This window comes from Amphiura filiformis, chromosome 13 (genome assembly GCF_039555335.1).
Source record: "Amphiura filiformis chromosome 13, Afil_fr2py, whole genome shotgun sequence".
In the NCBI taxonomy this organism is placed as follows: Eukaryota; Metazoa; Echinodermata; class Ophiuroidea; order Amphilepidida; family Amphiuridae; genus Amphiura; species Amphiura filiformis.
In genome coordinates this window covers 55491424-55504150 of record NC_092640.1, presented here as the reverse complement: position 1 = coordinate 55504150, position 12727 = coordinate 55491424, and the positions used below count along the sequence as shown (strand labels likewise).

Below are 12727 nucleotides of genomic sequence, written 5' to 3'. Positions count from 1 at the left end.
TGAAAATTTAATCGATTTTGTTGACATACAACAAAAACTATAAGACCCATGGTTTGTTTGTTGAAACCTCAAGCATGATCATAGATGGCCGCCATGGAAAATATCTCCATAGAGGAGATGAACAATAAGTGCATTATTTCAAATGAAAAGCGGTAGTCTTAAACATTGTTCAATCTTTTAAGGTCAGCACATTTTATCTTCAAAAATTATTATATTTCATCATGGCATAAGTTTGGTAACATTAATCACTACCAATTTTGAGAAATTTGCTCCAACTCAAAGGTTATCTTTACTACATTGAGCAATACACTGTGTGCATGGAAGCCATGATGGTCCCCGGTTTTTATACTCCCTATGAAATGGACATGGTAGTGAGAAGTGCACGGGAAGTGCATGATTTGAGATGGGCAGCATGTAGGCTTAAACATTCTTAAATTTCTTAACATCCTACACATTTTGTCTTCATAAATAATTAAATTTTATGAGTATGTAAGTTTGCTTGTCTGATTCACTCCAAATTCGGAGATAATTGCGTTTGAACACCTGATGCACGGAATGGTGTCACTTCAACCTGTTGTAGTTCTCATCTCATTAAATTTTTCATTAAAAAAGTTGATCTCTTCATGCAGGAAGGTCCTTTCTATTTACTGACCAAACAGGAAAAAGTTTGGTGAATGTTTTCTGGTGGAATCAGGAATTTCTTGAAACACCCTGATATAGGCCTACATTTGGATCAAAACAAGTATGTACGCCATTTAACATGCCTGGGATTTCTTGTATCGATCAGTTTCTCCATAGACAATACGTGTGTGAGTGCACGCACACAGTAAATGAAAAATCGTTCTAGTGGAAACTGTATTGAGAGTGGGCATCCCTACTATAAGTCTTTAATTCCCTCTCTAAAACTTTTGCCCTGACGAGTCCAACTGACTAGACCAACTCTGGCAAGTGGGGAGACTTTCCCTGACTAGTCCTGTCCAACTGACTAGACCCAACTTTGACAAGTGGGTAGACTTTCCACTGCCGAGTCCAACTGACGAGACCAAGTCTGATAACAAGTGCGGAGACTGTGACTAGTGCAACTGACTAGACCAACTCTAACAAGTGGGGAGATTCTGACGAGTCTAACTGGACGAGTCTGACAAGTGGGGAGACTGACTAGTGCAACTGGACCAACTCTGACAAGTGGGGAGATTCTGACGAGTCTAACTGGACAAGTCTGACAAGTGGGGAGATTCTGACTAGTCCAACTGGACCAACTCTGACAAGTGGGGAGATTCTGACTAGTCCAACTGGACCAACTCTGACAAGTGGGGAGATTCTGACTAATCCAACTGGACCAACTCTGACAAGTGGGGAGTGTCTAGTGCAACTGACCAGACCAACTCTGACAAGTGGGGAGATGTTTAAAGTAAGGGGGTCAAAATTCAAAATTGCTCAGATTTTGGTAAAATGCACATCAAATTATTCCTCTGGTCATAACGATTCAGAAGAAGTATAGTTTAACCTATCTGCGACATACCGTTCTTGAGTTATAGGCCAAAACGTGAAAGCAAGGGATGGTCACTACTTTTTTGTCTCCATAGGAGCCAAAATTAAAAATGCTCAGATTTTGATGAAAATTTTCTCAAATTTTCTCAAATTGCTCGTCATGCAATATAAAGCCAAATTAGAAATAGTTTAGTACCAAAATCTGGCAATAAAGGTTGATCCCCATTGAATCCTATTGTGAAGTATTAACGGTGACATATTTTCCAATTTTACTGGGGTAACAAAGCATTCTAGACACTGCAAACAATTTCTGATTTGGCTTTTTATTGCATGACGAGCAATTTTGAGACCACTTTCGTCAAAATCGGAGCATTTTTAATTTTTGACCCCAATGGAGCAAAAAAAATAGTGACCGTCCCTTGGTTTCACGTTTTGGCCTATAACTCAAGAACGGAATGTCGCAGATAGATTAAAATATACTTTTTCTGAATCGTTATGACCAGAGGAATAATTTGATGTGCATTTTAACAAAATCTGAGCAATTTTGAAATTTGACCCCCATTTGACCCCTGTGGGACATTTTTTTTCACTGGTAACATCAAAATTCCTAATTGTGATGTCCTACAGGTGCTAAAACTCATGTTAGAATTTAGTTATAAGGGAGGTGCTCGTGAACCCCTCCTGGCAGGCTATTAGACCAACTCTAACAAGTGGGGAGATTTTGACTAATCCAACTGGACCAACTCTGACAAGTGGGCAGACCGTACTGATTGCATACAATTTGCTATAGCTAATAAGCTAAAAGTGAATATTGAAAGTGTATGCAATCCTAGGATACCACACCCAAGAATGACAAAATTTCTCTTGGGAAATTTTTTTTCCCAGCCAGCATTATTTACTACTATCTACAGACTTGTGGTTTCCATACAATTTTCCATAACAAAGAATAAACGGCTCAAACATGCTCATCTGTGAGACACAGTTCTCTAAGCCTAATATTTGATACCTTCATACAATGAACTTTGGATGTGTTGGGTACAAAAACTCATACTTGAGGTCAGAGTTTGAGCTATGATCGTTTAATGAAAGTCATTGAACTGTGCCACTGGGCATTGGTTTCAATTTTGGTGAGAGAAATAAGTGATGCATTACACAGTTTACAAACTTTGCCAGCCAGCTCAAAACATGACAATCTCTAGGGCACAGTTCATTAACCCCAATAGGCTTATACACTCAATGAATGACCTCTTCATGAGTTGGGTACAAAAACTCATACTCGCCAACTTGAGGTTAAAATTTGAGCTTTGCTTATTTAAGGGATCATTGAACGATGCTATTGGGATGAGGTCATTGTCGCCCATAGTGGGATACCATGCAAAGTGCAACTGTAGTAATTGCACACCACTGATCAGCGATTAAAATATTTTGGTTATGGAACCAAGAAGTCAGTGTGATAAAAATACCAATGCTAGCTTGCTGAAAGTATGATAAGTGCTGGCCTGGCTAAGTGGCTGGCAGGCTGGCCCTGACCTATATTGTATCAGGGGTCAGGTATGCTACTATTCCCAAGGGTCCAAATCAGCAGACAGGCTACTGGCTATAATCTGTCTGGATTGATGTAGTACTTTAACCAACTGAGCACTACCTGCTGATCTAACATTGCCTCTGATTGGTCAATAACATGATATCTTCACTTAAATCACCAATCAGAATGGAGCTTTGCAAATAATTCACCCCAATTTTTTGGCGTGGTAAAATTATTCTAACAATGTTGCTGATTGGTCCAATTGATAATGAAAACTTCTTTTTGGCCAATTGGCAGGTAGTTCTCATGGGGTTAATAAAGTCCACTTCAGACTCCACATCACATCGCCACGTTGCTTGCGATGCTGCCATGCTTCTAACACCACAGTATCGTGCAACTTTATATCGCGGTGAAAGTGTTGCTGTCCTGTTTTCATTCTTCCATAGCGAATGCCGACCTTGATATTCCAGCAGCCAATCACAAGCGTGCATGGCCGCGACATCGCAGGAGAGTGAAAAAGTTGAACAAAATTTAACTGTTATCGTTGATAATTTCACTTCGTGATGAGAATTTTCACCGCCGAGCTCGTAAAAACCTAGCCCAGATTTCATTGCGGCCACGATGTGGTGTCCGAATCGGACTACTATAGGGCCTTTTGTCTTTGGTAATAATCCAAAAAAAATGTGTTATAATATCCAGAGAATGCTAAGCCAGTGCTCCCTCTCTCCCTGGCAACAAATCGTCTTTTTTCTGGGTTGGATCGGTCACTGGGTTTTAACAGTTCTCGGAGTATAGCGTGTCGTGGAGTATAGTGTTTTGTAAAAAGCCCCTGGGGTAGGGCTACTTAAAGCAACATATTGCAATTTACTGTTTCCCAGGAAAATGGTAGAAGAGTAAATTTTACCTTGAGTCATGGGTAGTCTTGCAACTAGGGTCTGATTTTCTCCTAGGCCACCCAAATGCTGCTGGGCCAATGTTGGGTCAAATACGCTTTATTTAATAGTATGACTACAACTGGTCACTCAATCAGTTCCTGGATGATGGCTTTAAATAGTGTGGAAAAACCATGTGGATGTGAGAGTAGAACTGGCCAGTTTAATGTAGGTCATATTGGCCCAACATTGACTGATGCATAAAGCTTCACTTGTTGATAATAGGAATCTGTAAAGAAGAAATGTCAGATTATGAGGTAAAACCACTCAGTCCGACTCTGTAGTATATTAATGTTGCAGTCCTTTTTGATCATGTTGATTAAAGGTTAAAGTAAGTTCACTAGCTAGCTTTAAATGATCTGAATTCTGGGAATGTAGTAATTGCATACCTGGCAGGCTAGCTGCCCAGCCTACTATCACCTCCCCTCTAAAATACCAGGCTATCACTTTGACAGGGACAATACCAGGTACTAGGATCCAAAACATTCTCACCTAATAGTGCACAGTTCTTTAATACCAATGCATATGTACATTTATTGAATGACCTTTGAAAATTTGGGTACAAAAACTCATACTGTGCAACTTGAGGTCAAATTTTGCACTATGATTGTTTAATTGAGGTTATTGGACTATGTCATTGGGATGAGGCCATTGTGGTCCATCGTGAGGCCAGGGTTATCAACTCTCCGTGAACTATTGAGAGTTGGATTCCAGGATCTGTGGTTGTTGGCTCAGCCCAGATCCTGGAAAGAATGTGGTTTCATGCAACATTTTCATCTTGTGACTTCCTTGATAGTTCTAATAATTACTAGTAATGTCCTGGGGACGGTGCATTTTCTGGGGGGCATGTATTAAAGGTCATTAAACTTCAATTCAAAACCATAACTAGTAGAAGTTCCTCGTCCAGCACCGTTTGGGACTGAGACAAGAATACCAAATTTTGGTATTCTTGTCTCAGGTGTGGAAAACATTGGTGTTCCGTACACAAGAAAGAAAGTTGCATAAAACCTGAACTTACATTTAGTTACAACAGACAGCGTACTGCATTGGCAATGAAATGGAAGGACATTGTAGGGAAATTACACACATTTGAATTTTATTGATGTGAAATGTTGGGCATGAGCTGACCTGGTTTGGGTGGATTGTGCATGTTTCAGACCACTCCACTAAGGCTTGTGAGCACCAGATATAAGCATAAGGATTCCAGAGCTTCCAGATCCTGTAAGCGAGCTCGATACCCGGCTGTGAGTGTGAGGGACTATGCGCTGCACATGTGCATAACATGCACATATTCGTGTTCTAAAAGGGTGATGTAGGTGTGTTTATAATGTCCCAATGGCAATTTCAGAATGGCAACTTTTGAATGGTATCACAAAAAATTGCTCCCCCTCCAAAATAGGGTTTTAGAAAAGTACTGTATTGAAGAAGGACTATTGGCTCAGAAGCTGAGCTTGTATGAAGGCCTATGATAGAAGCAGTTGCTGTTGGTTTTGCAGCTGGTGGCATTGAAATTAACTTAAATGCTCTGTACACTGGTCATAGGCTTCATCAAGTTTTGAGATATTTTCTCCAAATATCAAGAGCTATCTCCAGAACCACTGAACCTAGGCTTGTTTGTACTCATTTTAATACATTTATCATGCTGATTCCAAACATGATCATGAAAATGTACAATTCTAAAATTTTTGAAATAAAAAAAAATATTTGAAGCTTGTCGTCTGCAGTCGATATCCGCGTGGATAGAGTTAACATTTGCAGAAGGGAAGTCCTATAGTTTCCTATTGTTCATGAAATGTTAAACTGTATTTTATGCCTCATGGCAAATTTGACCTAAATAATAATAAGGCCAGTTTAATTGATCAGATTGCAGAAAACTAAAACAAAATAATTCTTTACAGTATAGGTGATTTGGACAATGGTTTAGGGCTCATATTGAAATACCCTACCACATTTTCACACAGAAAGAAGGCAGGATTCCCCTCGCTAAGCGCGCGCCTCAGGAAAGCTCGGTCATAAAACGGATGGAGTATATGCATCAGTGATACACCCTGCCCAGGATTTTAACAAAAGAAAGCTAGCACAGGAAAGCTGCAGGATGGCGCACACCTTCCTGTGTAAGGGAATTTCAATATGAGCCCTTAGCTTTATCAGGGATGTCAGTTTTCAGGCAATTGCCTGATTTCAGGTTTTTTGCTACTCCAAATTTCTGCACTTTTATTTATTTTTAGCCCGTTTTGAGACTTTATGGCCCAAATTTGCGCACTTTTTCAGGCTTTTCGCCATGTCAACCCATATAAATGGTGATGGGTAAAAGAACCTTGTCCGAGTCGTAGGGTTATTCGAGCTGAAGGGCAATCCAATGATGTCAATGCACTTTAGATGTTACCATGACAAGTTGTCAATATGATTGTGCATAGACATGTATGTATAGTATACATGTTTGCTTGTGTGTACAAATGTAAATAAAGAATCTGGGGTGGGGCAGTAGAATATCTGTGCTTCAAATTCAAAACCTTTGCTTCTTAAGTTCTTATACTTAGTTTTATGAAAACTGAACTACCAAATTTGGCAGAATTGTTCAGAAGCCCTATCTGCAATAGCTGCCCAACAATTTAAACAATTTCTGCATTCTATTGTGTACACAATCTGAGTACTTGACATCTGGCTGCTACTACAGATTACAGCTTTCTTGCTCTACATGTAATATTGAGGGTTAGGGATTAGAGCGAGAATGTCCTTTCTGCAATAGCTGCCCTATAGACATTTACCAATTTCTGCATTCTATACTGCACACAATCTGAAAACATGACATCTGGCAGCTATTGCAGATAGGACCTTCTTGCCCTGAAACCCCAAATTGTTTCCATGTACTTTTCTGTGCATAGGGCAATGACATAGCAACAATAGGAATAACAAAGCAACAGTTGTCATGGGTCAGTCATGTGGAAATAATATAAACGCCTTTTGGTACACTACTAGTCCTCGTTTGCCTGGGAAAATTCCTGTTTGGATGGAGAACTTTTCATGTGACAATTTATTATTATGTAATTATTGTTGTTGCCTTTAAATAACACACTTCAGCTGGGGCAGCAATTAATAACATTGTGTATGTTCAAAATTTAGAGACACTAAAACTATGCATCTATATAAATGCAATAATATCCCAAATAATATACATTGCAAGTTATGTGCAATATGTTATCCAACAAATTTGAAAATGATACCACAAAAGTATGGCATACCCGATGGCATACCTCTTTTAAGATACTCAGATCATCTATGTACAAATGTAGGCCTACATGTACATATGTATGACATCACAATTCATGTCATCAATGCACCATGAGTCATGTCCACACAGAGGCACAAACTCAGAGGTTTAGACTAGGTGCTGTGTTAGAAGTTAAGATGCTTCAAGGAAAACTTGGAGGTTTGACGCACCTCAAACCCCCAAGATATTTAGGAGGGTTTAGTTGAAGTACTAACAGGGCCGGATTGACCTTTTTGGGGGCCCATCTGGCCCAATGGTAAATCCGGCCCTGAGTACCAAGCAGTCACTTATTCCCAGGGAACCCCGGGCCAGGGAATTAATTAGGCCGAAAATTGTTAAGAGGGTTCAAATTTTTTGAAAAATTGGTATATTGATGAGTCCACTTCTAAATTCTCAGTGGCACAAAACACCCCTACCCAAACCAAACTTGAGTACCCCCCCCCCCTCCACCTGAGGCTCAGGGGTGTGGCCGAGTGTCCGCATTTGGAGGTTTATACCCTGCAGGGTCAAGCTCCTCTGAACATGTCTATAGGCTGTAAATCCTATGTGATAATTGATGACCCTGTATTAATGTAACAATTATCAGCTTACAAAACGATGACATACACCAAGCCTAATGATATCAAATCAAATGACTCAGTTCTTTGACCTCCATTCAAGACTCATAGCACAACATATGACCCCTTTGTGTGGGGGATGAGTTTTTGTACCCGGTATATTGAAAGATCATTTTGTGGCTGTATAACCGAATTGGAGTTATTTGAGCTTTGACCAGAGGGATGAGCATGTAAACTTGAGATCAGGGTGTTTCAAGGGTCGACTCACTGACAGCTGACAAAAATAATGCCAATTGGTCCGTCTTCTTCAAATGTGCCAGAAATGATGAATAATACACAATGTTTCACATGGGGTTGGACACCCATCTTTGCACAGTATTGTACTATTATAAAAATAATTGATACAGGCCTAAGTAAAATATAAAATTCTTCATGTAACAACTTTTCACTCATATAAATCTAATAACATTAACAAGTATTATTTCTCAGGTGACTAACTTTGGAATTAAAAGTGCTCAAACCCATTACAGGGTGATTGAAGTGTGATCCATGACAAATTATGCGTCTGATGATCGGTATACCCAATGATCGTAAAATTCGCAAGTGAGGGTATGCCGTGAAACTATTAGTAATGGTTGCCTTTCACAGAGGTCTATACTTTGAATTTGTATACTTTTATGTAGTTGGGAGGAAAAGGCGACAATCATTTGAAAATTTAGACTTTTTCGTAAAAAGATATACATTTTTTTCCGAAAAGACCTACATTTTTTAATGTGTATCTTCAATACGAAAGGTCAAAATTTTAAAATAATCATCGGCTCTTCCTCCCAGCTACATATACTTATAATTATACTTCAACGACTGTTAAATATGAGAAATTAAAAAAAAAATTGTTTTTAATAATTTGCCATAAAATGTGTTTTGTATCGCCAGTTTAAAAAAAATCAAACTTATTTGATATCAGAAGGACATTCCTCATGAATATTCAAAATGCAATTCGATATGCCTAATGAGCTCTCGGGTCCCACAAAAAATAATGTGCAAACGTTGCTATCCGATTCTTAAAACATGGAACTCCAATATTGATTTTAAAACAATATAGGGCATAAGGCCATAGACTCTGTATGACAAGCTACTTATTTTCGCTAGAATTTTATTTCACTAATTCCTAGTGACCACCTGATTTTCATGGGTATGTAATTTTGCTAATCCAGGAATGCAGGTATTCACGAATTAAGGCATCTAGCGAACAGAGGAAGAGGCTTACGCATCATACACTGGAACATGTAAGCTTAAAAGATAAAGCTTTACACATTTCGAACATTACAACTAGCGCACAAGATCAAATTAATGATGCTTAATCGTTATTCTTAATATGTGACTCCTCGCCACAACTGAGCCCGGATGTCGCCAGTGCCACTATTGAGATATGCTCCATCGAACTTAACAATAAACAATAGGAAAGAAAGGATTTATTGACTGTTTTATTGATTTTTCACTACTTAAATGTCAAGTACTATAGACATGATATACATCATTTTAAAGCTAATTTCAAGCAGAATATTTTGGTTGAATATCTCAAAAATGATGATTGGCGACATCCGGGCTCAGTTGTGGCGAGGAGTCACATATATCAATATACAGGGGAAAGAAGAATTACGCATCGCACACTAGCACATTTAAACATGAATTTTCAAATGGAAATATAACATGAATAGGCAGATATACCAGAGAAAAAACTCCGGACATACCTGTCTGAAAATTCATGTTTAAATGTGCTAGTGTGCGATGCGCAATTCTTCTTTCCCCTGTATATTGATATATTAAGAATAACGATTAAGCCTCATTAATTTGATCTTGTGCGCTAGTTGTAATGTTTGAATGTTTCCATGTTCCAGTGTATGATGCGTAAGCCTCTTCCTCTGTTTGTATGATTATATTAGGCCAGGGTAAGCATCATTAATTGATACAAACTGGTGTGCAATGTGTTGTTTGTACATGTTCACCTGGACTGCTCATATCCATAAGTACCAGACTTGAGTCCTGTTTATCAGGGACAGTCTGTGTAGCTTCAGTGGTTAGAGCAATATACAGGAAATAGGTCTGTGGTTCAAGTCCCCACATTAGGCAGGTATGTCCGGAGTTTTTTTCTGGTATATCTGCCTATTCATGTTATGTTTCCATTTGAAAATTCATGTTTAAATGTGCTAGTGTGCGATGCGTAATTCTTCTTTCCCCTGTACATCTAGCGAAATTAAATCCCCAGTGAAATTAAGTGGTTTTACAGTACCCAGTGGTTTGTTTTCCTAAGAATCGAGAAATGATGAATATGTTGATAAAAAAATGTACCAATTACAGCTTTTAAAATGATGACGCATTAAAATACACTTATGATGACATCAAAGCAACACGTTGTAGCATATTGATGTGCTATTACAGTTAGCAAAGTGATTGTAAAAATATAGGCCTAATATAATAATATGACATAAAAGCAATTCATTAGGGGTTGTGCAATAATTATGAGCCCTGGGAGGAGGGTAAAATTGGGGGGGGGGGGCAAGAAATTTTTGGCAAGCCTTAAGGGGGGGCAAGCAATTTTTGGCAAGCTAAGAGGGGGGGCAAGCGATTTTTGGCACACATTCTTGGGGCGCCTTTTAAATAAAACGCTGTAAACAAGCTTAGGAAAACCTTATGGAAACGCTTAAATATGCAAATTTTCCTGCTCGCTGCGCTCGCAATATGTATAAGAACCATTTAAGGTTTGCAAATTGGGATCCAAAAAATTGGCATGTGCAAGGGGGTGGGGGAAAGATTTTTTGGCAGGCCGAGAGGGTGGTGTGCAGTGGCATAAATTTCTTTTTGACATGGGGGAGGGTGGGAGTGGTGACAATATTCTGAAATTAGATAGAATCCAGCATCTTTGATATAAATGCACACTTTTTCTGTGCGAAAAAAAGGCATTGTGAAGCAAAATGATCAAATATGATGCATATTGGCAAATCAGGGACTTTGCTGCTTCAAGAGCACACACCCTAGACATTCCACAAATAACCTTCGCAACCAGGATCAGCTCCCCGATTTTTGTACGGGTTACAACACAACAATTAGCAGTAAGTTCTTTGTCCAGGGGAATTTCAACCTAACTCAATTTTTCCACGAGAGCGTACTAGGCACCGTCAGGGTTCGAACCTGCAACCTCTTGCACCATAGTCGAACGCCTTAACGATTGAGTCAAACGCCTTAACGATTGAGCTAACTTGACTGCTTCTAAGTGAGTTGTCGAAAGAAACAAGTCAAGAAATATGTATCATAAACATGCTAAATACGTATACGCTGTGGAAGTGATCAATCGGATTAATTACCATACCAAAAGGTGAAAACAATTTGGAATATATCGTGCTGCACTACAAGCAGGTTACATGCATCACCTGTGTATGTCTGCAATCATAGATTGAATACAATACCGGTCTTTTCAAAGACATTAATCTTACAGGTGCAAGTGATCAGCATGATATTGTTCAATGCAGAGGCACCGCATGAACGTACCAGTGCAGCGCGGTATATTCAATAATTGTTTTCACCTATTGCTATGGTAGTTAATCCGATATTACGTAACTTCGCCAGCGTATAGAGCTGGCAAATAATGACATAAAAATACATTTCCTCACATTAAAACAAAATACTAGTGGTCTGTTTTCTTTAAAAATGATTAGTAAATTGATAATATGCCAATTACAGCTTCATATAAAAATTAATTTCCTCACATCGAGTGGTCTTTTGTCTTAAAAATGATTAATAAATTGATCAGTATTCAAGTATAGCATACAAAATGGTGGTATATAAATATATACAATGACATCAGAACAACACATATTGGTCTCTAAGCTTATAGAGGTAATTAATAAATCAATACCAATTCCTATTTTAGTTTTTGCAAATTGATGGAAAATATAAAAAAATGGAGTCAGCGACTTTTCATGTTCTAAATGCAGCTAAGAACGAGGTAAAAATACACTCACATTGACGTCATAGCCAGTGGGCTGTTCCAGTTAGAATCCATACACCCCCTATGGGAGACATGACCTTAATCTCCCACAAAGGGGGTGTAGATTTCAAATGGAGTCACCCCATTCAGGTAGTCCCATTTGAAATTCATACTCCCTTTGTGGACGATTAAGGTTATGTTTTTCACAGAGGGTGTATGGATTTCAACCGGAATATCCTTATTCTGGGTAAGTCTATTTTTGCCCTCATCGGTGATAGTTTATACAACATAAAAAGCTTATATATAGAGGAGCTTATTTATAATTAGCTTGCCGAGTTGGTAATATTGACAAGTCGCTGGTACGCATAAATAAACGCAAGTAAACATGCCGACTTGGGTATCATCGTCACACAAATTCTTTGAATAAAGACGATGATATCACTTAAGAATGGGCAATGGTTTATAAACGCTGACTGAATGACTGACTGACTGACTGGCGTAGTCTAGGACGTAGTAACGCCACTATAGTACATAAAAACTACTACCGTCATACTGACAGGATTAAATCATCCTTACCCATGATGCATTGCTGTAATCGTACCAAATCACATTGGTAACCTTGTTATATTTAGCAGTGGCATAGTCAGGTTTTTCGGAACCAGGGGGGGGGGCAACTTATAAATGTACCGACGGAAATATTTTATGCCGACGGAAGTTGTGAATTATTGACCCAATTTTTTTTCCCAGTAAGCTCAAGAATAAGTGGGGAGTATGCGCAGACCAAAATGTTTAAACACGCTTTTACGTTTATATATCAACATCATTCAATATGGCAACATCAACAGCCAAAAATGGAAAGGTCACATCAAAGTTTTTGAGCTACATGTACTCTTTCTTTTATTCAACCTGCATATTTTTTTCACTAACGCCCTTAATGTACCGACAGCAAATAGTCACCCATTCAGG

At 38.7% G+C, this 12727-nt stretch overlaps 1 protein-coding gene across 1 annotated transcript in view; it reads left to right on the top strand.

The window, feature by feature from the left end:
* The window catches only part of LOC140167772 (kinase suppressor of Ras 2-like), a gene marked incomplete in the record, with an annotated part of 102907 nt that overhangs the window by 49577 nt on the left and 40603 nt on the right, over nucleotides 1-12727 (top strand).